General features: G+C 37.9%; 1 pseudogene across 1 annotated transcript; it reads right to left on the bottom strand.

Moving 5' to 3' along the window:
* Window positions 1-688: 688 nt before the first annotated feature.
* LOC308547744 (elongation factor 1-beta pseudogene) lies at window positions 689-24,553 on the bottom strand (annotated as a pseudogene). The gene is made up of 2 exons: window positions 24,474-24,553; window positions 689-1,383 (listed from the first exon to the last, which is right to left on the bottom strand). The product of its transcript is annotated as an elongation factor 1-beta pseudogene (transcript).
* Window positions 24,554-25,774: the final 1,221 nt, after the last annotated feature.

Here is a 25,774-nt window from a genome sequence, read left to right on the forward strand (position 1 = left end):
GTAGGGCAGTTTCAGGTTCTCCAGGTTGGAGCGGGTGTGGGAAGCAATCAACCGACGTGTCTCTCTCACATCGATGTTTCTTTCTCTCTCTCTCTCCTTTTCACTCTCTCTGAAAACAAACAAACAAAACTTGTTCTTTCTGTTTTAGAAAACAAGGTTAAAAGCATTCTGAGAGCCAGTATGGTGACTTTAGCAGATAATGCAGTGACTTGATCCACATACCTCCTGCATACGTTATCCCCACGCCTGAGCACTACATCTTACTGCAACACCTGTATCCCTATACCTGAGGGTTCTAGATCTATCTTCAAATAGGAAGACCAGAAGTACTGTGTGATTGATGTCTAACAGATGACAGAGAGAGATGGAGAATATTTACTGTGCCTGGAGTGGAACAACACAAAAATTCTGCACTGGTTCCAGAGCTCCCCAGTGGGAGTGAGTCTCAGTTGCCCACAGCGGGAAACTGGATGGGAGCACCCCCTTTACTGGATCAGTCCTTCCTTCCATTTCTCACTTCTGCCATGCCTTATTTTGCCAAACAGCTGGATGACGTTGTTAGATGTTTCTAACATGTTTCTGTTCTTGATATTTGTTAAACTTTGTGTCAATAATAAAACACATGAAAATCAACTTTTGTGTGTGTGTTTCAAAGCTTTTATTTAAGGGCAATGATCCCTGATAGATTTTATATCTTGTTGAAAGCAGCCATGTCCGTGGACTGTATGTAGGCCTCAAAAGAAGTGGTCAACTCCTTCACCATACCTGTTTCAAATTTATCATCTTTACACACTGTATTTGAAGTTTTTTAATTCTATACCCCACTGACTAGTACTGAAGAGCCCCAGACCAAGCCATCTGCTTGAATGCTTCTTACACTGTTGCACTCATCTAATTTTGCCATACCCTTCTCATCATCCCAAAGTTTTACAACTAGCAACATGGGAAATTTGGCAACAAGTGCAGGTTTTTGGCTTTCTTTGACTTACACTGTGCAAGGCTCTCTTCCTTTTGCCTCTTCTCTATCTTGCTTTCCTCCCCATTATCACATCCAAAGAGATCAATTCATCAGCCCCTTTACTCTCTGTAGTTCCACCTTCTGTGGTATCTTCCACATTAGCAGGGCCATACTTGCCCGAAGTTTTCTTTACTCCTGACAGCCTGGCCTTTACCTTTTTGTAAAACTTGATGTGATTATACTAAAGGAGGGCATGATACAACTTGGCAGGTGGTGGGCTGGAGACAGCTTCAAATATCGCCACATTTGCTTGTAATGGTATATATCCCTTGATGTAGCTTTTGTCCTCTAGGTGGTTGCTGAGCACCTGGAGGCCATCAGGGCTTTTCAGATCTCCACAGCCCAATGCATCACTGATCCAGGAGCTGGGTAGCAGGGGAAGAAAAAAGGAGCACAGCCCTGGCCAGTGTGGCTCAGTTGGTTGGGCATCATCTGGTGCACCAAGAAGTTGCTGGTTTTATTCCCAGTCAGGGCACATGCCCAAGTTTCAAGCTCAATCCCTAGTGGGAGGCATACAGGAGGCAGCTGATCAGAGTTACCATCTCACATTGATGTTTCTTCTCTCTTCCTGTCTCTCCAAAAAAATCAATAAACTATTTTTTTTTTTTAATTCTTTAAAGAAAAGAAGAATGCATGTCGAGGATCCCAAGTGCTAAGAGAAAAATGCTGTAAAAGGTCACAAAATTTCCTATATAGAGTTTCCCTCCTTCCTACCTGGCCAAAGGTTAAAGGTAGTATGTTAATCTTCTCATTCCACAACATAAAAATTGGGGACTCTGAATTAAATGGCCCCAAAATTATCCACAGGCCTTTGTTTGTGTTTAGAAATTGAAAAACAACTTTTTTTGTGAGCCAATAAAGTAAAATGTCATGGAGAATGTACATTCTCATTAATATCTTTTTTTTTAATCCTCATTCAAGGATATGTTTTAATGATTTTGAGAGGGGGGGAGGGAGAGAAACATCAGTGTAAGAGAGAAACATTGATGGGTTGCCTCCAATACGCACCTCAACTGAGGATTAAACCTGCAACCTAGGTATGTGTCCTGACCGGGAATTGAACCTGCAGCTTTTTAGTGTAAGGGATGATGCTTCAGCCAACTGAGCCACCCATCCAGGGCCATATTGATATCTTTTAAAACCACTATGTTAAGCAAATACTGCATATAAATATAAACTTGACTAGAAGAGGAGAAAAAAGAAGAGGTCCTAGGATAAAGTGGCAAAGTAAAATCATTACCTACATCATTATAAGCAACTTTGGGTGCAAAAATGTTGAACCCAGATGTACATTTTGTAGATGGCATTAAATTTTATAAAAACAAAAACTTTAAAATGTATTCCATATATTTATAATATTTTTAATCAACTTTTAATGAGGTGAAAAAAAATCATGAAAATCTGAGGTACTACTAGAGATTTATTATCTCACAGCAAAGAACTTAAAAAGAACTTTCATATTTAAAAGTGAAAAGAAAAATATTTTTCTCTGACAAAGACAAATGCTCAAAATTTGCTTACTATTTTTTTTGATGAGAATAGACTGTCCTTAGCATACTACTTAGCAGGTTTAAATAAATAAATAAATAAATACCAAATCCCAGCAAATTATTTTATGGATACTAACAAACTGATCTAAAGTTTTCATGGAAAGTCAAAAGACAGAGAATACCAACACAATATTGAAATAGAAGAACGAAGTTGGAGAACTGATGATTTCTGACTTCAAGACTTACTATAAAGCTACAGTAATCAAGACAGCTTGGTATTGGCAAAAGAATAAACAAATAGGTCAATGAACAGAATAGAGGACCCATAAAGAGACCCCCCCATAAATGCAGTCAACTGATTTTTGACAAAGGAACAGAGACAACACAATAAAGTAAAGATAGTCTTTTCAACAAATAGTGCTAGAATTGGACATCTACACACACAAAAAATTAATCTAGACACAGACCTTTCACAAAAATTAACTCAAAATAGATTATAGACTTAAATGTAAAATGCAAAGCTGTAAAACCCCTAGTAATACCTCCTGGTGATATGTTTTTAGATATAACACCAAATATATGCTCCATGAAAATAAAATAATTGATAAGATGAACTTTATTAAAGTTTAAATCTTCTGCTCTGCAAAAAATAATATCAAGAGAATTTGAAGACAAGCCACAGACTGGAGGAAATACTTGCAAAAGATACCATCTGGTAAAGGCCTGTTATTCAAAATATAGGAAGAATTTTTAAAACCCAACAAGAAGAAAACAACTTGATTGAGAAATGAACAAAATATCTGAACACACAACTCACCAAAGACATACACAATGCAAATAAACATTTGAAAAGATGCTCCACGTGGAGCACTTGAAGCGCCCCACTTAGGTGACCAAGGAGGTTGTGCCACTGGGCCCCAAAAGACATCGACTACATAAGGTCACTCTACCAAGGTCAAGAGATGTAGCAGCTCTACCTAACACATAGAAACAAACACAAGGAAGCAGCCAAAATGGAGACAAAGAGACATGTTGGAGAACAAAACTCCAGAAAAAGTACTAAACAAAATGGAGACAAGCACTCTACCAGATGCAGAGTTCAAAGCCCTTGTTATAAGGATACTCAACAAACTTAGGGGAAGAATAGGTGAATTCAGGGAGAACTTCAACAAAGAGATAGGAAACATAAAAATGGAGATAGAAAACATAAAAAAGAACCAGTGAAAATGAAAAATACAATAACTGAAATTAAGATACACTAGAAGGAATCAACAGATTAGATGAAGGAGAGGATGGAATCTTTCACATCCAGCAATATGGAAGATAAGGTATCAAGAAACACCCAATTAGAAAAGAAGAAGAAAAAGAATCCTAAAAAAAATGAGGACAGTTTAAGAGGCCTCTGGAACAACATGAAGCATACCAGCATTCACATTATGGGGGTGCTGGTGGAAGGAAGAGAGCAAGGAATTGAAAACCTATTTGAAAAAAATAATGACAGAAAAATTTCCTAACTTGGTGAAAGAAATAGACACACAAGTCCAGGAAGGTCTCAAACAAGAGGAGCCCAAAGAGTCCCCCACCAAAACACATCATAATTAAAATGTCAAATATTAAAAACAAAGAGAGGATCTTAAAAGCAGCAAGAGAAAAGCAATTAGTTACCTACAAGGGAAGTCCATAAAGTTGTCAGCTGATTTCTCAACAGAAATTTTGCAGGCCAGAAAAGATAGGCATGAAACTTTCAAAGCAATGGAAAGCAAAAACTCACAACCAAGATTACTCTATTTAGCAACGCTATCATTTAGAATAAAAAACATAAAGAGCTTCCCAGACAAGAAAAAGCTAAATGAGTTTATCACCACCAAACCAGTATTATTTTTATTTTTTTTATTATTATTTTTAAATATATCTTTATTGATTTCAGAGAGGGGAAAGGAGAGGGAGAGAGAGAGATAGAAACATCAATGATGAGAGAGTCATTGATCAGCTGCAGCCAGCAACCCAGGCATGTGCCCTGACCGGGAATCGAACCCTGATCACCTGGATCTTAGGTCGACGCTTAACTGCTGAGCCACTCCCTGCCAGGCCAGTATTATTTTTAAAAGTTAAAGGGTTTCTTTAAGAAGAAGAAGAAAAAAAGATTAAAAATATGAACAATAAAATGGTGATAAATACATATCTATCAACAATTGTTTCAAATTCAAATGGATTAAATGCTACAATCAAAAGATAAGGGTGGTTGAATAGATTAAGAAAACAAGACCCATACATATGCTGCCTACAAGAGACTCAGTTCAGATCAAAAAACACATACAGAATAAAAGTAAAGGGATGGAAAAGGTATTTCATGAAAATGGAAACAAACAAAGAAGAGATGGAATAGCAATGTTTATACTAGACAAAATAGGCTTTAAAACAAAGGTTATAACAACAGACAAAGAAGGACTCAGAAATTCCACTTCTGAGTATTTATCCAAACAAACCCAAAACATGAATTCTAAAAAACATATGCATCCATATGTTCATTGCAGCATTATTTACAATAGCCAAGATATGAAAGCAACCTAAGTGCACATCAATAGATGAATGAATAAAGAAGTGGTGCATATATACAATGGAACATTATGCTGTGATAGAAAAAAATGAAATCTTGCCATTTTCGATAACATGGATGGACCTAGAAGGTATTGTGCTGAGTGAAATAATTCAAACAAAGACAAATACCATATGATTTCATTTATATGCAGAATCTAAAAAACAAAATAAATGAACAAACAAAACAGAAACAGACTCAGATACAGAGAACATTTTGGTGGTTGCCAGAGGGTAGAAGGTTTGGAGGGCTGGGTACAAAAGGTGAAGGGACTAAGGAGCACAAATTGGTAGCTACAAAATAGTCACATGGTGTAAAGTACAGCATAGGAAATATAGCCAATAATATTGTAATAACTATGTATGGTGCCAGACGGGTACTAGATTTACTGGGGTGATCACTTCATTATATAAATGCCTAATCACTGGTTTGTAAACCTAAAACTAATAGAACATTGTAAGTAAACTGTAATTGAAAATGTAAAAATATTAAATAAAAAAGAAAAGAAAAGGTGTGTGTCATAATATGCCACCAGGGAAATGTAAATTAAAACAACAATGAGAGCCCTGCCAGCATTGCTCAGTAGTTGAGCATCAGTTGTGCATCCACCTATGATCCAGGAGATCTTGGCTCAGTTCCCAGTCAGGGCACATGCCCTGGTTGTAGGCTTGATCCCCAGCAAGGGGCATGCAGGAAGCAGCCAATCAATGACTCTCTCATCATAGATATTTCTATCTCTCTCTCCCTCTCACTTCCTCTCTCTGAAATCAATAAAAATATATATTTTTTAAAAAATGAGATATCAGTACATACCTATTAGAATGGCCAAAATCTGCAACACTGACACCACCACATGCTGGTGAAAATGTGAAGTAAAGGGAACTCTTATTTATTGCTGATGGGAATGCAAAATGGTAGAGCTGCTTTGGAAGACAGTTTCATGGTTTCTTACAAAACTAAACATATTCTTACCATCAGATCCAGCAATCACAATCCTTGGTATTTAATCAAAGGAATTGAAACTTATGTTCACACAAAAAATCTACACAGGGATATTTATATCAGCTTTATTCATAATTGTCAAAATATGGAGGAAACCAGGATGTCCTTCAGGAGGTGAATGAATAAATAAACTGTGGCACATCCAGACAATGGAATTTTATTCAGTGCTTAAAAGAAATGAATAATATTTCAAGACATGGAGTAAATGCATATTACTAAGTGAAATAAGTCAATCCAAAAAGGCTACATACTGTATGGTTCCAACTATATGACATTCTGGAAAAAGCAAAACTGTGGAGACAATAAAAAGAACAGTGGTTGCTAGGGAAGGAGGCTGGGGAAGAAATGAATATACAGGAAAAAAATGGAATTTGGGGGGGCACTGAAAATACTCTGTATGATATAATGATGGGTATATATTTTTATACATTAGTCTAAACCCACAGAATGTACAACATCAAGAGTGAACCCTAAGGTAAATGGTGGGCTTTGGCTTTTATTATGTGTCAATGTAGATTCATCTTTGGTAAAAAGCTTGCTATTCTGATGAGTAATGTTGATAATAGAGGAGGCATGTTTCGGGGGAGGGATTATATGGGAAATCTGTATACCTTCCTTTCAATTTTGTTGTAAACCTAAAAGTGCTCTTAAAAATTGTGTTTAATAAACAACAAACAAACTTAGTCTGTCTTTTCAAAATAAAGGTGAAAGTTCAGCAATGAGTGAGGAAGCAACTGCTTTTTAAAAGAAGCATGTATGGACAGAGCATATGTGAGAGTGTTGCTCTCATATCTGCACACTTAAAAGCACAAAAATAAAATTTTCTAACTTGTTCTATAACTTGTTGAATAATTGATGAATGAGACTGAAAAAAATTGTTTTAATCATAGCCAATGAAGCATTTGTTCTATTTGTTTTTGAGGTATCCTGTGTTTAGCCACTGCAGCAATCAAAACCAAGTATCAAAATAAACAACTTGAATCACTATATTTAAAAAAGTTAAGCTAATATTTTTTTTAAATAATAAAGCATATTTTAAACACATTGCAAATATAGGTTTGCTATTTGTACTTGCTCTATTAATAAATCATATTTTGAATGAATGAATTTTTATTGTTTTATCCTTTTTAAATTTCTGTTTTGTGTATGTTTTATCATGTACAAAATTAATAAACATTTATTTATAGTATATATTTATAGTATATATTTATATATTTATACTTATATTTGTATTTATATTTATATTATTTATATTGGATATGCATGCTCCAAATATTCTTATGGATAGGGCATATAGACAATGGGAAGACAAAGAAAATCTCTTGAAGGGTTTAGAGCTGGGAAATAACAAGATCGGACTTGTGTTTTCAAATGCAAACTCTAGAAATAATGCGGACAGCCACACAAGTTTGGAGGGAGATAAGTTAGGAGACTATTGACAGTGAAGTAGAGATCCTTGGGCCTAAATCAACACAATAGCAATGGAGAGAGATATGAACAGTGATTAAAGCGAATAGAACTTGGAAAACCAACAGTAAATGAGGATCAGGGAAAGACCTGAAATAAAGATGACTTGACTCCCTGGTTTGAAGTGTAAGCAACTTAGTTATTAGCCCTGTTCTCGCCAAGGCAAAGAAAATACCAGGAGACCAGAAGATTCAGGAGAAAAAGTGGACAGGTACATGCCAAAAAATGAAACTAGACCACCAACTTATACCATACACAAGAATGAACTTTCCTTTCTGTTTACCTCACTTTGTCTTGCTCAAGTCAACACATCAATCAGTTTATCAAGCTCTCCTTGAATGGCGATCACTATCAAGTGTGGCAGGATAGTAAGAAGCTAAGAAAATTCCTGAGCAAGTGGAAAAGGGAAACTGAGGCAAGAAAATTAAACAAGGCCAAACAATTTGAACAACTTACCGCCAGCTTATAAATTGCAAGACCTTATCTTCCCCAACCAAAGACACTTGAAAGTAAATGGTTTATAAATCCCCTCCCTAACAGAGAATACATAGTTTAAATCACCCTGGGGATTTAGAGAACAGAGACCTAACTGATACCATTTGTGCCAGCTAAACCCAAGGACAGATGAAGTCAGGGGAACAAATAATGTAAATCAAATTAAAGCCAGACAGACACAAGATAAAAAGTAAAGCAGTAAAGCAGACCAAAGAACAATCCAAAACTCCCCTATACACTCATTTTGATGGTATCACATATTAAAAACACACCTAGAAACTCATGAATGTTCTGCTGAAACCTTCCCCTAAGATTCTCTCAGAGGAAAGATAAAAACCCCTCAAGACAAAGGCCCAGTGTGGGCTTGCTCTAGAGCATGCCCATGCCCCTCTCGGGCATGAACTGTTTACTTCCTCTTAAACTCTAAGGGTCCCCAGGAGACTTGAACCAGGGGAGCAGTGGGCAGCAGCAGCCCATTCTGGGCTTACCCCTGAGACTGTCTCCAAGGCCCCTTTTCCTCTGACTTCCCAGGGAGCTAACAGCAGCCCTGCCTCCTCCTCCCTTCCTCCTCATCCTCCTTCTCCCCTAGTCCTTTTCCTCCTCCTCTTCCTCCTCCTCCTCCCCTCCTCCTCCTTTTCCTCCTTTTCCTCTTCCTCTTCCTTCTCCCCCTCCTCCTCCTCCCCTCCTCCTCTTCTTCCTCCTTTTCCTCCTCCTCTTCCTTCTCCCCCTCCTCCTCCTCCCCTCCTCCTCTTCTTCTTGCTTTTCCTCCTCTTTCTCCCCCTCCTCTTCCTCCTCCTCTTCCTTCTCCCCCTCCTCCTCCTCCCCTCCTTCTCTTCTTCTTCCTTTTCTTCCTCCTCTTCCTCCTCCTCCTCCTTTGCAAACTAGCTTTCCTTCTCCTTTTTTTCTTCTTCTTTGGGGAAAAAAAAGGATCTATTGTATCTTCTAGAATCTCTCATTCTCCCCAATATTGTTTTTTAAATCTTAGTCCAAACATTTTCAGGATTTTCTAAATGAAATTGTGTGCACATTCCCAGAGGCCGTTTTGTTTGCTAAATGCCATGTTTCAAGTCATCTTAGAGAGAAATTCAGGTTAAGTCCTAGATGATGCTGGATAAAGGTAATTAACGAAATTTTATGTGAACCTCAAGACTTTATCTAATAACAACTGTAAATGTAGGTTAAATGTATTTATTTAATTTCTAGTATAGATTTATTACCATCACACTATCATCTCCAGGATTGGCCCTTCAAATAATGAAGTGGGAAAGAGTAGAATGCATATGAAGGTTATAGAGGTAACAACAGAGGTTAGTAAGACACCAAGTAATATAAAAGGATGAAGAACTCTGAGGTTCAAGTTCACTTAGTATGCCACAGGTAGTTAAGAGTAAAATCAGGAGTTAGTGCCTGATTTGTACCTGTTATATAAAGAAAGAGATACTTTAACTTCTATGTATGATTTTTTTGTGACTTTTCAAAAGCACTAAATTCCTGTTCAGTTGAAAATGTTTTCAGAAAAAAACTAATTGGTCATTTCATGGACAGTTACACATTTGTTATGAATCAATTATTGTTAATTACTTGTATGTGTTTCTTTTCATTCTGCTAATTCTGTGTATCATTACATTTTTTGTTTTGCTTGCCTGTATTTTAGTGTCTAATAAGCTAGTTATATTGACACTAAAACAAATATTTGCCATATGTTTGTAGTGGACTATAACTGAGAATCAAATTTAAGTTGTTTCTTGTGAAGCCAGAAAAATTGTTGCAACACTAGACACATAAAAATATATTTACTCAGCTAATACTTGTTAACATTCATTGCTTGGGTAAAAAAAAATTACTAAGAAATATATATTCACGTATTTTATATATTTATTTTTATATATGCATATTTATAAATATATGAATGTATTTTATAAATATATATATTTGAGCAGAATTCAAGCTAAAAATTATAGAAAAGCTGCCGTATTAATAGGAATTGATAAACTAACCAGTTTATTTCTCTCTCTACTTTTTGCAAAAGAGAATATTGAGAGGAAAAATGACAAAAATGGAGAAAGGAAGAGAGAAATACATACACTGCACTTAAAATATATTCTTTAAGATCATATTTCATTTTTTAAGTTATATTATTTTACTTTTTTCTCCTTCACAAGTTTTATTCTTTTACTGCCATCCTCAACGGCCACTTTCATACTCACTCAAAAGTAATAGTAATTTCATCAAGAAAATAGCAATTGATCCTATCTACTTACTGTTTTCATCCTGAGATGTATAAACTATTAGTCAGTTTAAGTTATTTTTCTGATTTAATTAATGATTTGGATCATTCCATTTTTCTATGAAAAGCTACAATGTAACCCTAAGGATAAAAAGAACTCATATTAAGAAAAGAAGAGAGCAATAGATATATAGTGATAAGGGTAATGCTGGTTAAAAGCACTAAAAGCAGAAATATTTACAGTTCACTCTTCTTCAGCTTTTTCTAGAGGAACAAATCCAAACAGTGCTATGCCTTATGTTTCTTTCTTTCACTTTACAGATGCTGAAAACTTTCATTTCAAGTTTCTATCTCCTAGAAGTGGGGTGGAAAAAAAGCTGGTTATTATTCCTAAACCCATTGAAATTGCATTTGTGGCATCAAAATGGATTTTTTTTAAAGCAGGATGTTGGATTGACAGTAAAGCAGCTGCTCTGCAACAAACGAAAGCAAAAATTAATAAGAGACCTTAGCAAAAGAAAGACTATTGGTTTTGCACACCCAGAGCAAATTGGCTGGATTTAGAAGAGCACACTTTGATCTTTTCCAGACTAATTACTGCTCTGTGGTTTGACTGTTTTGTGCATTATTTGCCCTTCATACAAAACTGAAACTGCTATGGTACACAGCTGTAATACAAATGAAAATTTGACATTCAGTAAACAAAGCATGGCAAGGGTCATTCTTTCAGCACAATAAATGCATAATACAATTTTAGAATGCCTTTTGTATACAAAAAAAAAAAAAAGACACAATTTAAGGCAGTTTTGAACTCAGAGTAGGCAGTCAAGGCTGTTTGTAAAGGATAGAGAAATTGCCCCCAACTCTGATCTATAAATATAGATTGAAAACAGTTTATTTCAACATTGTAGAAATGCTGAGGAATTTACATATTTACAGAGATAAATGTGTCCATTTTTAGAAGATGGTTTTTCATTTGTCTATGAGGTTAATTGGGAGCAGATTTCTTAAGCAGCTGTTTGCAGTAGCAATAATGGTGTTTATTCGCCAATATGATTCTTGATTTGCTTCTGGGAAAGAATTCAGTTTTTTTTTCATGTAGACTATATTAAAATATTTAATGCTATATTTACTTTTCAGAAAATATAATGAATTCAACAATATTTTCAACAAATGCCAATTAAATCATTTTAATTGTGTCTTATTTATAGACCTCTATAATTATTAAAGCATAAATCTCTGGGTAAAAATATATATTTAGGTTATAAATGAGTTATCCTTCTAAAGGGCATCCTTTTAAATAGTTTGGATTTAAACAGGGTTTTGACACTCTCGCTAATAAGCTGTATAATAAGTTATCATCATATGACTAAAAACTAGATCAAGTATATTGAAAGGTTTTTATCTGATAATACTTGACCCAGTTTGATTTTAAACCAACTTAACCTTTAGAGTTATACAAACTTTACCCAGTTTTTTCAAACACACATTTATGCAACTTCAAATATATCTGCATTTAAAAGTCACAGGACTTATAGTAATTTTACTATTTAATGCTGAAATATTTCAAACAGAGAGAAATATTTTATTAAATAAACAATCTATCAAAAACATTTCTAGCTAGACTGGACAGAAAACATCATTCTTTAATGCTTTATTTCTAGCTCAAACTTTTGAAAAGAAGTGGTTTAGTGATTATGGATGATATAATTCATTTAATTAAGCATTCGTTAAAAACTGAAAAAAATATATTTATACAGGATTGATTGATAGACAACTATCATAACCAACACAGTACACCATGGGTGTTAAAAACTGGAAATACTGTACTCTTTTATCCAGTCACTTAAGAATACCACACATTAGATGTTGAGCAAATTTTCTCCCAGTTATCTTTTAATTGCTATATGAATTATATCAATTTTATGACCTTCAGTGTCTCCCCATTTTGCTTTCAAAAGTTATCTAGATACATCCTTCATATACACACAAAGCTGTTTTCTAAATGCCTGTTTCTGTCTGGCTTATTTACCTTTACCTAACAGAACAGCTCTCGTGGGGGGGGCTGGAAGAAGAGTAGTTACCTATTCACAGAAAAAGACTTGAGAGTTCAGCACAATAGATTCTCACAATATGTTTAGAAGAGGCCCAGTGTTGCGGTACTAAGCACCATGTAGAAAGGTAGATAAATACATAGAGATAGAACCATAGACCTCAGCCGAGTGGATTGAAGAATAACAGAGAATCTATAATGCTTTCTACTTCAGCAGCAATCAAGCCCAACCTCTGCAAATTAATCAGCCTGCAAAACACCAAGAATAGAGAAACGAGGATATTGATTCCTGGAGAAGCCATGTTTTATTTTCCCATTAAAAATAATCACACGACGCTATTCTAAACGTAAAGATTTTTTCCCCACAAAGTATAAAACAAACCAGTTCTTTTTTGCTAACATTCTAAGATTATCTCAGAATGACTACATACAACACCTTTGTTTCCATGTTAGGGAAAAAATTATTAAATAAGCCCTGACAGCATTATTCGCTGTGCATTGTTTTCCTCAAGAATGTTAAGTCTTGGTGTTATACATGATTTCATTGAGTGTGCTTTCTTTTCTATGACCATTAGTTATTCAATGTCCCTTTCCATTTACTTTTGTCCTAAGTCATGCCTTCAGATTTGGAAACTATCTCCAAAAGAACCAGAAATTAAGAAATATTTTTACTTTTCCCTTTTCAAAGTAAGTTTTCTGGTTAAACACCCAAATTAAAGGCCCCCTTCTAACTTACCTTCTTCAAAAATTAAAAAGAAACACATTCATTGAGGTAGAACTTTTTAGAACAAAAATTGTAATTCTGAAAACAGAAATCAGATTTTATTTAGCAGTGGAAGCTATTTTCCATAATGTTTTCTTAATTTTCCTGTAAAATAATAAAGAATTCTTTCATGTGCTGTACAATCAGTTATAGCCTGGATATTGAAAGACTTTTTGAACCCCCCCCCCCAAATGGTTAATGTTTCAAATTTGTGCTTTGGGGGTTATTAGAGTCACAAGTTCTGTTTTAAATTAAACACCTAATTAAAAGGAAGCCATTCATAAATAGCAATGGGCATAAATCAGAATGGAAGAGTAAGGGCTCCACACATATCCCCTTTTCCAATAAGGCTCTTAGAACAATGTTTTATCCCAGGAAAAAACTAAAATTTGTCAAGTAGCTCAATTGCAACTCACACATCTTTGCTGAGTATGCACATTGGCCACCACTATCACCAGCACGTTTCGGTGTGAGAGAAAATGGCAGCGCTTGTCATCTGCCCCTAGAAATGTCCTCTACAGCAGAGTGTCCTCATAGGCCATTCTGAGATTATTACCAATATTACCCTGCTTCCTTCAGACAAGAACCTAACTTCATCCAGACCAAGAGAGAAAAAAATTCTCAACCATTGAGTGAAATGTGAGAGCTTTCAGGAAATCTCGTAAAACAAACAAACAAAAAAATTACTCAACATATAAGGGGGCATTTAACTGCTCCCCAAACCACTTTTCATCTCCTTAAGGTTGGAGGTTACAGGGTTCTTTTTAAAGTGGATTTAACACTTGTTGGTCACTAAGAAATTAAAGGCATAAGCAGCCAAGACTGGAGGCAGGGCCACTTACCAAAGGCTTCATGCCACTACTGTTCCAATGCCTGCTTTTTATTTCTGAGTTTTCAAATGCTTACAAACAAGATTTGAAAGTTCCAGGATTCATCAAGAGTCAAAGCAGAACACAGCGCATTCTGAGCACTCCATTACTAAGTGAGGGTGGGTTATAAAGCTGATTGCCCTCCTGCCTCAAGGAAGCTATTTCACATTTTTCTTACCCATATATAAAGTAAGGATCAAAATTAGCTTCGTGGGAGAAAGCCTGACAAGCATGAATAAATAAAATTGTCTTTAAATGGTATGAAGTCAGGTACAATTTGAGAGAAAAAAATAGTATCTTTAACACATTATGATCTTACATCAAAGCAAAGGAAGTATTATCTGCTGCTTTTTCATCTGAACAAATCCAGTAGCAATCACGCTTATTAAATACTTGCACATGTTTCTGCGATAAAAGTTGTACTGTCATCAAGGAGCTAATTATCTCAAATGAGAGACTGTAGATAAAAGTCCTTCCTAAAGTGTAAAGTATAAAGTACTACACTTGCAATAACAATAGTAATAGATATTAAGTGCTTACCCTGTACCAGGCAGTATGTTCTATAAGGGTTTATTTAAACCCCACAGCAACCTTGGGAGATAGATGCTATTTTCCCCATTTATAAATGATAAGCCTGAGATTGAGAGACTCTAAGACAATCGCTTGTTTCACACAGCAAAAAGCAGAGACCAGGAAGAAGCCAAGGTCTGTCTGACTTCCAAGGGATTGTGATGGCGAGGATGTTGACTTTTTCCCCATATTGGAATATGGTAGTTTTGCCATGAATGACAATTTTTAAAAATTTATTGGGATTACATTGGTTAATAAAATTATATAGGTTTAAGGAGTACAATTCTATAATACATCATCTGTATTGTATTGTGTGTTCACCACCCCAAGTCATGCCTCTCTGCATCACCATTTATCCCCTTTACCCTCTCTGGCCTCTCCCCGCCCCATTTCCCTCGATAATGACCAAGCTGTTGTCCATCTATGAGGAGTTTTTTGCTTAATCCTTTCACCTTTTCACTCAGTCCCCCTACCCCCTACCCCACAATCCTCTGATAGCTATGAGTATGTTTCTATTTTGTTTCATAGTTTATTTTGCTCATTAGATTCCACACGTAAGTGAAATCATATGGTATTTGTCTTTCTCTGACTGGCTTATTCCACTTAGCATAATACTCTCCAGGTCCATCCATGCTGTGGCAAAAGGTAGGATTTCCTTCTTTTTTACATCAGAGTGGTATTCCATTGTGTAAATATACCAAAGGTTTTTTTATCCACTCATCTACTGATGGGCATGTGGGCTGCTTGCAAATCTTGGTGATTGTAAACAAGGCTGCAGTGAGCATAGGGGTGCATATATCCTTTTGTCAGGCAGAATAGATAGCTACTAGGGCAGGAAAGTCGGGAGAAAGAAGGGGAAGTTTATCTCACCCCCTGAACAAAGAAGTCAGCTGTCTTAGGACTTGCCAAACAAGATGACCAGATGTATGTACAAACATTCCAAGATAAGCCACAATAATGTAGGATGGGAATTTGAAACCTAGTCTGCTACCCAAGATATCCCACAGGGGAGCTTTGAAACCTGTAGGTGGAGGGTCTAAAAACCTCTGAATCCCCACCAGGCGGGGCGCTCAAACTAGCTGAGTTGTTGGTTTGTGCTTTAAGCCAAGTGCATTCTTAATAAATTCTTGTGTTTCTTCTTTAATAAATTTGTTTGCTTTGCTTCGGCACTGCTTTCTGTCATTCATCTGAATTCCTTCTAGGAAAATTGACAAGAGTCGAGGAAGGAAGAGCCCCAGCTTCCAACTCAGGGGGCTCTCCCCTAAGACTTCCAAATTAGTGGTTTGTGTTTCTTCAGAAAAATTTTTGAAGTGGAATTGCCGGGTCATCAGACAGTTCTATTTTTGATTTTTTGAGGAAACTCCACACTGTTTTCCACAGTGGCTGCACCAGTCTGCATTCCCACCAATAGTACAGGAGGGTTCCCTTTCTCCACACCCTCACCAGCACTTGCTTGTTGACTTGTTGATGGAGCCATTCTGACAGGTGTGAAGTGATACCTCATTGTGGTTTTAATTTGCATCTCTCTGCTGATTAGTGAGTGACATTGAGCATCTTTTCCTAGGTTTATTGGCCATCTGTATGTCCTCTTTGGAGAAGTGTCTATTCAGGTCCTTGGCCCGTTTCTTAACTGGATTATTTGTTTTTTAGTGTTGAGTTTTATAAGTTCTTTATAAATTTTGGATATTAACCCCCTATCCGATGCATCAGCAAAAATGTTCTCCCATTCACTGTGTTGTCTTTTCATTTTGTGGATGGTTTCCTTTGCTGTGCAAAAACTTTTTAGTTTGATGTAGTCCCATTTGTTTATTTTTTCTTTTGTTTCCCCTGGCCAAGGGGATATATGAGAAAAAACATTGCTATAAGAAATGTCTGAGATTTTACTGCCTATGTTTTCTTCTAGGATTTTTATGGTTTTAAATTTAAGATTTAAGTCTTTAATCCATTTGGAGTTTATTCTTGTGTATAGTGTAAGGTTTCATTTTTTTGCACATATCTGTCAAATTTTCCCAGCACCATTTATTGAATAAACTACCTTTACTTCATTGTATGTTCTTGTCTCTTTTGTCAAATATTAATTGACCATAAAGGCATGGGTTTACTTCTGGGCTCTCTATTCTGTTCCATTGATCTATATGCCTGTTTTTATGCCAGTACCATGCTGTTTTGATAGCTATGGCATTGTAGGATACTTTGATACCAGGTAGCGTGAGTCTTCCAACTTTGTTCTTCTTTATCAAGATTGCTATGGCTATTTGGGGTCTTTTGTGGTTCCATGTAAATTTTGGGAATATTTGTTCTAGTTCTGCGAAATATGCTGTTGGTATTTTAACAGGAACTGCATTGAACCTATAGATTGCTTTGGGTCATATGGACATTTAATGATGTTAATTCTTCTCATCTATTAACACAGTATATGCTTTCATTTGTTTTTACCTTCTTCAATTTCTTTCTTCCGTATCTTGTAATTTTCCAAGTACAGGTCTTTTATCCTTTATACTCTTGGTTCAATTTATTCCAAGATATTTTTTTATTTGATTGTAAATGGGATTGTTTTGTTAGTTTTCCTTTCTGATAGTTTATTATTGGTGTGTTGAAATGCAACTAATTTCTGGATATTTATTTTGTATCCTGCTACTTTACTAAATTCATTTATCAATTCTAGTAGTTCTTAGTGGAATCTTTTAGGGTTCTGTATATACAGTATCATGCTATCTGCAACTAATGACAGTTTTACTTTTTCCTTTCCAATTTGGATGCCGTTTATCTCTTCTTTTTGTCTGATTACTGTGGTTAGGACTAACAGTACTATATTGAATAAGAGTGATGAAAGTGGACATCTCTGTATTGTTACTGATCTTAAGGGAAATGCTTTTAGTTTTTCCCCATTGAGTATGACGTTGGCTGTGAGTTTGTCATATGTACCCTTTATTATGTTGAGGAATGGTGCCTCTGTTCTCACTTTGCTGAAAGTTTTTATCACAGATCGGTGCTGGATATTATCTAATGCTTTCTCTGCATCTATTGATGTGATAATGTGATTTTTATCATTCATTGTATGTGGTATATCACATTTATTGATTTGTGGATATTGTACCAACCTTGCATTCCTGGAATAAACCCCACCTGATCATGGTGTATGGTCTTTTTAATGTGTTGCTGGATCTGGCTTGCTAATATTTTGTTGCGGATTTTAGCATTTATGTTCATCAGGATATTGGCATGTCATTTTCTTTCTTTGTAGTGTCGTTATCTGGTTTTGGAAGTAGGATAGTGCTGGCCTCGTAAAATACGCTTGGGAGTTTTCTCTCTTCTTGAATTTTTTGGAATAGTTTGAGAAGGATAGGTGTTAGCTCTTCTTTGAACGTTTGGTAAAATTCTCCTGTGAAGCTATCCAGTCCAGGACTTTTGCTTTTTGGGAGTTTTTTTATTATTGTTTCAATATCACTAGTTGTAATCTGTCTATTCAGATACTCTGATTCTTCCTGATTCAGTTTTGGAAGATTGTATGTTTCTAGAAATTTATCCATTTCACCCAGATTGTCCAATTTGTTGGCATGTAATTGTAATGTTTTCTTACAATTTCTTTTATTTTTGTGGAGTCAGTTGTTACTTCTCTACTTTCATTTCTGATTTTATTTATTTGGGTCCTCTTTCTTCTTTTCTTGATGAGTCTGGTTAAAGGTTTGTCAATCTTGTTCATCTTTTCAAAGAACCAGCTCTTGGTTTCATTGATATTTTGTATTTTTTTTTAGACTCTCTTTTTTAAATTTCTGCTCTGATCTTTACTATTTCCTTCCTTCTGCTCACTTTGGGCTTTGTTAGTTGTTCTTTTTCTAGTTCCTTTAAAGTTAGATTGATTGTTTATTTGAGATTTTTATTGTTTCTTGAGGTAGGCTGGTAATGTTATGAATTTCCCTCTCAAAACTGCTTTTGCTGTGTCCCAAAGATTTGGGGTTGTAGTGTTCTCATTTTCATTTGTTTCAAGATATCTTTTTATTTCTTTCTTGATCTCATTATTAGTCCATTTATTGTTTAGTAACATGTTATTTACCTTTAATGTCTTTGTGTGTTTTCAGGGGTTTTTTCCTTGTAATTGATTTCTAGTTTCATACCATTATGGTTAGAGAAAATGATTGACATGGTTTCAAACTTCTTAAATGTACTGAGACTTGTTTTGTGTCCTAACTTGTGATCTATCCTAGAAAACATTTCATGTGCACTTGAAAAGAATGTATATGCTGCTGCTTTGAGGTGAAAGGCTCTGAAGATATCAATTAAATCCACCTGATCTACTGTGTCATTTAACGTCACTGTTTCCTTGTTGATTATCCATCTGAAAGATATATCCATTAATGTCAATGGGGTATTCGTGTCCTTTACTATGACTGTATTACTGTCGATCACTTCCTTTATGTCCATCAAGGTTTGCTTTATATATTTAGGTGCTCCTGTGTTGGGTGCATAAATGTTTACAAGGATTATATCCTCTTGTTGGATTGCTCCCTTCATCATTACGACTACATCATTCTTTGTCTCTTACTATAGTCTTGGTTTTAAAGTTTATTTTGCCAGATATAAGTATTGCTACTCTAGCTTTTTTTTATTTTATTTCCATTTGCATAAAATATCTTTTTCATCCCTTTACTTTTAGTCTGTGTGTATCTTTCATTCTGAGGTGGGTCTCTTGTAAACAGCATATATATGAAACTTGTTTTCTTAACCATTCAACTACCTTATGCCTTTTGATTGGAGCATTTAAGCCATTTACATTTAAAGTGATTATTGATAGGAACATATTTATTGCCACTTTATTCTTTATAACTATATCCCCTTTTTTTTCTTCTTTCTTTCTTTCCTTCCTTCCTTCCTTCCTTCCTTCCTCTTTCTTTCTTTCTTTCTTTCTTTCTTTCTTTCTTTCTTTCTTTCTTTCTTCTTTCTTTCTTTCTTTCTTTCCTCCTCCTCCTGTTCCTCCTACTCCTTCTTCAATAAGACCCTTTAACATTTCTTGTAATACTGATTTGGTGATAACAAACCCCTTTAGCTTTTTCTAGTCTGGGAAGCTCTTTATTTCTCCTTCAAATGTAAATGATAGCCTAGGTGGGTAAAGTAGTCTTAGTTATAGGGCCTTTCTTTTCATCACTTTAAATATTTCGTGTTAATCCCTTCTGGTCTGAAATATTTCTGTTGAGAAATCAGCTGAAAGTCTAATGGGAGCTGCCTTGTAGGTAACTAACTGTCTTTCTCTTGCTGCTTTTATGAGTCTTTCTTTGTCTTTTACCTTTGCCATTTTAATTATGATGTGTCTTGGTGTGTGGGGGCCCCTTTGGGTTCATCTTGTTAGGGGTTCTGTGTTTCCTGGACTACTGTGTCTTTTTCCTTTACCAAGTTAAGAAAGTTTTCAGTTATTATTTCTTCAAATAGTTTCCCAATCCCTTCTTCTCTCTCTTCTCTTTCTAGAATTCCAATGATGTGAATGTTATGTTTCAAGTTGTTCCAAAAGTCCCTTAAACTATCTCTCTTTCTTTTCTTTTTCTTTTTTTTTAATATGTCTTTATTGATTTCAGAGAGAGGAAGGAAAGGGGAGAGAGATAGAAATATCAATGATGAGAGAGTCATTGATTGGCTTTCTTCTGCACATCCCCTACTAGGGGTCAGACCTGCAACCCAGGCATGTGCCTTGACAGGGAATCGAACTGTGATCTCCTGGATCACAGGTTGATGCTCAACCACTGAGCCACACTGGCTGGGCTTTTTATTTCTTTTTTCTTTTTGCTGCTCTGATTTTGTGTTTTCTCCTACCTTGTATTCTAAATCCCTGATTCATCCAACCTGATGTTTATTTCTTCCAGTGTATTCTATATTTCAGATATTTTATTACGACTGGTTTTTTTATATGGTTTCTATATTCTTTTTTATGTTTACTATCTCTTTGGCTAAGTTCTCATTGATTTCATCCATTTCTCCCCTAAGTTCCTTGAGCATTCTTATAACCATTTTGAATTCTATATCTGTTAAATTGCTTGCCTCCATGTCATTTAGCTCTTTTTCTGGAGATTTCTCTTGGTCTTTCATTTACGACATGTTTGTTTGTCTCCCCATTTTGGCTACCTCTTTTTGTTTGTTTCTATGTGTCAGGGAGATCTTCTATGACTACCAGGCTTGGTAGAGTGGCCTTATGTAGTAGTTGTCCTGTGGGTTTCCATGGCACAGTCTCCTTGACCACCTATGCTGGGTGTTCTAGGGATGTCCCTTGTGTAGACCTTGTTGTAATTCAGACTTGATTAGTATTGGTTCATTCATGTGTAGAGTCAACCCTCAGGCTGGCTGACTATGGACATCAACTCCAACTGCAGTGCATGAACTGCTGTGCAGGTGCTGACCACTCAGAGTGGAATTTGCCTCAGCAGGGTCTAGTGCCTGCCACGATCTCTCTTTGGATATGCTGCTTGTGAAGCAAATTGGATCCTGCTCTGATGTTATCTCAACCTGGCCACTGGGTGTGCTGGTTCTGGGGCCTGTTCGGAGAGACTCCGGTGTAGGTCAGCATCAGAAGTTGCCTGTGACAGGCCCTGGGCAACCTATTTGGAGCTACAAAGCAATCCACAGTTTGTGGCTGCTTCTGCTGGGCCTGCACAACAAGGCTCACTTTTACCAGCAATGGACCTGAGGGCAGGTCAGCAAAAGTACCTAGGAACCCTGAGGTCCACCTCTGCCTGCTTCTGCCTGCTGGCTGCAAGTTAGGTTCAGTCACTGAAAGAGCCTCTGGCAGTACTCAAGTTGCATGCAATAGGCTTTCAGTGAGTCACCAGGGAGGGGTAAGAGGTATTCTCCACGTTTATATGAGTTCAATCCTGGTTTCAGTGCTAGGTCTGAGGCCATTCAGCAAATGCCCCAGGGTATACCAAGTCTAGCTTCCACCAGCTGGGTGCATGCATACCTTTGTAGTGAGACAGGGTCTCAGAGAGTCATCAGGGTGATGCCAGCAGAGTTTATCAGGCCTAAACAGAACAAGATTAGGCTGTGTGAAGAGAAAGCTCTGCAATGGTCAGGCATGTGAGAGAAAAATTTCCCCTCTCCTAAAGCCACACAACCCAGTCTATCACAAATTCTGCCCATAACTCCTCAGGGTAGATCCACCAAGAAGCAAAAAGGTGGGGCTGCTAGGAGCTTAAGAGAGTGGGGATAGCAGATCTACTATGAAGGGGAGGTGCCAGTCAGGATCAGAGGAAAGTGGGGGGAATAACCCCCATCTCTAAGCCACACAGCTCACTCACCCACACCCCCTAGTCTTCTCAGACCTCTACATCCCAGCTCAGGCCTCTGACTCCTTAGCAAGTGAAAGCTCCATAGGGTGGGTGAACAGAGAGAATAGAAGTTGGGGCAATTCCTTCCTGCCCAGCTGATGCTGCATGGAGGGGTGTACTCCACTCAATAAAGATGGCATCTGCAGTGCAGCAGGGCACTCAGCATAGGGGGTCCTGGCGGCTGTCCCCTCAACTCTCTCCCCAGAGCCACAAACCCCAGTCTCTCCATGCATGACTCTAGTCTGCTCCACCCTCCCTCCACTGGAGCCCAAAGTGAGTGGCTGTGAAAGAGATTTTGTGCTTTGGCCCTTTACATGGTTTCTGAGTTTCTAGTGGACTCCCATCTCTCTCTGGCAGACAGAAACCCCACTGATTTTCACAGCCAAATGTTATGAGGATGCCTCTTCCAGGTTCTGGTGTTTTGGGCTGGGGATTCTAGCTTGGGCTTGAGGTCCCATGCTTATCAGGGAGACACCCCCCACCACCACCTCCCCAGTAGCTAAGATATTTCTCCAGAACATCAGCCACCACCGGTGGGAGAGGGGCCCTTTTCACGTTTCTGGCTCAATCTCCAGTAGGGAGCATGCAGGAGGCAGCCAATGGATGTTTCTCACATCAGTGTGTTTTTTTTCCCTTCTCTCTCTCTCTCTCTCTCTCTCTCTCTCTATATATATATATGCCCAGGTTGCGGGCTCAATCCCTGGTAGGGGGCATGCAGGAGGATCAGCCAATTGATGTTTCTCTCTCATCAATTTCTCTCTCTCCCTCTCTTTTCTTCTCACTCTAAAAATCAATAAAAAATTTTTTCTAAATTATGAGAATCATATTTTTAAAATATTCATCCTAACACTTTTGTTTATGGTAGCAAAAAGCTCTATTCCCACTTTACAAAGGGAAACATCATGACAAAAAAGTCATAAAAACAAAGTATTTTAATTTCATACTGCCCCAACTACTTAAGGGTACAACTTTTAAAATATTTTACAAGAAATTCCAAATACTTTATTCACAATTTATATTTCAGAGTATTGTAATTGTTTTTGGAACATGAAATATGAAAGAAAAAAGTACTGAACATTCAATTACAGTAATATAAGTCTTGCTAGAATAATAAACTGTGACTATTGGGGATTTTATTATGATGCAGGGAAAACATTTTCCAATATAATATTTTTCTTATTCTACCATTACAGTTCTAGGAAAAGTTTGGGAAAAGATTAGGCGCTATGTTTTGAAGAAACTTGGTATGAACTTTGCTAACAATGCTCCAAATATGTTTTTAGATTACTCTCTCAAGAAATTGCACTATTTCATGCAAAGTGGTATACACTTTACAACTAAGGTAATTTTTTTACTTACCACAAAATGAAAATCTATATCCTACTCTCCCTTGCATGTTTCTTTAAAACCTCAAACCAGAGGAATGAGTCACATTTTGGACCATTTTCTTTTTTACTCTTCACTCTTCTATTCTGTTTCTAAGGGGATACTTAGTTTTAGATTGCAATTTCATTTGAAAAGAATTGAGCAGATTTTCCAGAATGAGTTAAAGATTACCCATTGAGGTTATTTGGGGCATCTACCTTTAAAAATGCAAGGATCTGTAAAAACTGGTACATCTAGATTTAATATACATAATATTTGGTTCTTTGAGATAGAAATGATGTAATTGTGATATTGGCAGGAAATATGCGCTTTTCACTTCTAACATCTTTGAATAAGCACAGTTTTCTTTGTAGAATTTTATTATATTGGGAATGCTAAATATATTAATGAATTTCTTATACACCAACAGCAGAAACATCTGTTATAGTTTTTAATTCAAATGGCTAAATACACACAATATTATTTCATGTTACTTACAATTAGAGTACAAAATTTAAGGCATGTGGTAAAAATTATTATTACATCATTTCTATGAAAAAGGGAGAAGTATTAGCCTCCTAGTTTTATTTTCAAAATATTTAATATTAATATTTGATATTGATTCATTAGTAACAAACATCAACTTATTAAAATATTAATTTATAGAATAAATATTGATTTATAAATTGAATGATTGATGATATTACTATTAATGATATTAAATAAATGTTAATGATAAATATTGGATTCTAAAATATTTAATGAATATTTTAATATTTAATTTTATAATATTAAAATCGTTAATATTATAGTCTAATAAGTGTTCATTATTCAACAGCAATAAAAATAATGAAAGCATAACTTTCTTATATACACTGTTTATAAATTGTGGTAACAAAAATAGAGATTGGGGGTATGATTCTACATGGAACAACTGGAAATAAGGATTTCTGATATATGTTAAAAATAAATGTATTCGCAAACGTTTAGTAAGCACCTTCCGTGTTTCGGGCACTGGGCGCAGTGAGCATGATACAGTGATCAAAGAGGACCTAGTACTTGCCCTCCAAATGATCGTAATCTAAAAGACAAACGTATATTTTTCAATTACATGAAATTTAATGTAATCTCCACAGTCCATCACTAAAGAATGAGCCTGGCCACTGCCTGAGGTGGGGATCCTGGGGCCGCCCGCAGGCTGAGCTCTGCCCGGGGGGACGGGGATGTCGGCGGCCCCGCGGGGGTGAGCGCCTGGGCTCGGTCCGCCCGGCGGCCCGGTGCTGAGGGTGGGCCGTCTGCAGCCCTGGGGCCTGGGGGACGATGACCGTCATCGTCATAGTTGTGCTACAGATGGGAAACCGAGGCCTGGCAGGGGGCTTGTGAAGGGCAACCCAGCCAGGTGCCCAAGGATGAGGGTGGGGCCAGGACTCGGCCCAGGACCCGGTGGCCGGCCTCGGGGGCGCACGTTCCCCTTCCCGCCCCGGCGGGCGGTCGGCTGGAGGCCGTCCTGCCCCCGGCAGCCGGTTCAGGGGAGGGCCGCTCGGTCCGCAGGGGGCCCAGGCCGCTGGGCCGGGGGCTGCGGGGGCCCCGCACCCGCTACTTCAGGTGGGAGGGGCAGTGCCGCCCAGCGCCGGGCGCGGGTGTGGGGGGCCGGGCCGGGGTGACGGAGAGGAAGCTGCTCCCCGAGGCGGGCAGAGCGCCCAGAGCTTCCCCGCGGCCCGGGGCAGCCATGAACCAAGAGGTGCAGGCGCCGTGCCAGCAGGGGGCGGCCCCGGCTAGGCGGCGAGGACCCCGCTGAGGGCGGTGCGGCGAGCGGGCGGGGCAGAGGCGCCGGTGCAGCGGGCAGGGCGCCCCACCCCCCGCCCCACCCGCCCCCACCCCGCCCCGCCCCGCCCCCACCCCGCCCCGCCCCGCCCCCGCCCCGCCCCCGCCCCCGCCGCCGCCGAGCCGCGCTCCCTCCGGGGCAGCGGGCGGGCCACTCACTCCTCCCAGGGCCGGGGTGCGCCCCCCGGGCCGCGTGGGGACCTCGGTGACGAGCACAGACGTTTAAGAGGTAATTGCAAGAAACCAGAAGGCGGGGCAGCGGCCCTGGTCTAAGTTGCCTCCTCTCCCTCGCGCGGCCCTGCGCTCCCGCCGGGGGGTGGCTCCCGCTGCGCAGGTCCCGTGCCGCCGGCTCCCCACTTGGGGCCGAGACCCCGGGGTTTCCGTGTCAGGGTGGGACAAGGGTGTAAATATTTATAATTTTTTACACCTACTTTAAGACATGAGAGGCAGCAACGGCAGTTTTTATGGTGATGCAGATGTATATTTTGATACCAGCAATTACGGGCTCGATATTATAAGGTGCACTGCACATTTCAATAAAGCGATTTTACAACAGAGAGAGAAAGATGCTGTAAAGTAATAATAATGAAAATAGCTAATCCTTTTGAGCACTTATGGTGTGCCAGCACCTTATATATTTACTCAAGTAATCCTCACAGCAATCGATGCGATAGACACTGAAGAGATAAAGAGTATGTTTGAGATCTGCTGGGACACAGAGAAGACAA

The sequence above is a fragment of the Miniopterus schreibersii genome, assembly GCF_964146895.1.
Source record: "Miniopterus schreibersii genome assembly, chromosome: 1".
Classification (NCBI taxonomy): domain Eukaryota; kingdom Metazoa; phylum Chordata; class Mammalia; order Chiroptera; family Miniopteridae; genus Miniopterus; species Miniopterus schreibersii.